Below are 910 nucleotides of genomic sequence, written 5' to 3'. Positions count from 1 at the left end.
GGTCAAGCCTATCTTGCACAGTCTATAGGGGATATTCGTGCAGCGGAAGTGTTTCCGCTGACGAATTCGAAACCCTTAAACGCGCCAATGTAAGACGTTGAATTTCATTCCGTCAATTAGCGCAAGGAATTGTATTTTGCCGGTGAGACTGACAGGGGGAGCCCGACATATGTGCGACACAGATTTTGATGAGTCTCACATATGTGTAGTATAGATGTAGTACAACAATATATGTTTCAATGTTGGGGCTAACGCTCAATAGTTCTCGAAATATTAATAAAAATAGGTGTCGATGGGTGGAAGAACAAATACGTTAAAGCCTCCTATCGTAATAGATATTAGCTACGCTAGTAACGGGTCGGATTAGTAATCTTATTCCTGACGGTTCGAGTCCGGATGAATGTGTTTCTTTCTATTTTTGTTGTTTGCGTTCCAGCATGTGACACTTATCATAAAAGCACGTAAAACAATAAAATTCGCAGCACCATGCACATCTATTAAAACATGCTTCGTCAAATACACACTTATGTGCCCTATTGGGGCTAACGCTCAATAGTTCTCGAAATATTAATAAAAATAGGTGTCGATGGGTTGAAGAACAAATACGTTAAGCCTTCGTACCGTAATAGACATTAGCGACACTGGTTCCGAGATGGTTGATGGGTTTTTTTTTACTGAAACTCCGTTGGTTTTTTCCCGTCCTCACTTCTACTTCTATAGTTGCTACGAAGGTAGCTCAATGATGCACATCCACTGTTCGTTTTCCGTGTCGAGCTTCGTCGCTCATATCCTACTGGCACTTCCGGCGACCTCGCGACTTGGGGCAAGGAAGGTTAATTTTTAAGAATGCAAGCTTCTTTTTGTCGAATGTGTTTATTAGCTGTATGTTCCCTCTTATATTGTATTGGAG

Source organism: Ceratina calcarata, unplaced genomic scaffold, assembly GCF_001652005.2.
Source record: "Ceratina calcarata isolate Rehan_Ccalc_2016 unplaced genomic scaffold, ASM165200v1 scaffold182.2, whole genome shotgun sequence".
In the NCBI taxonomy this organism is placed as follows: Eukaryota; Metazoa; Arthropoda; class Insecta; order Hymenoptera; family Apidae; genus Ceratina; species Ceratina calcarata.
The sequence above is the reverse complement of the archived record's forward strand: the minus strand, read 5'-3'. Positions refer to the sequence as shown.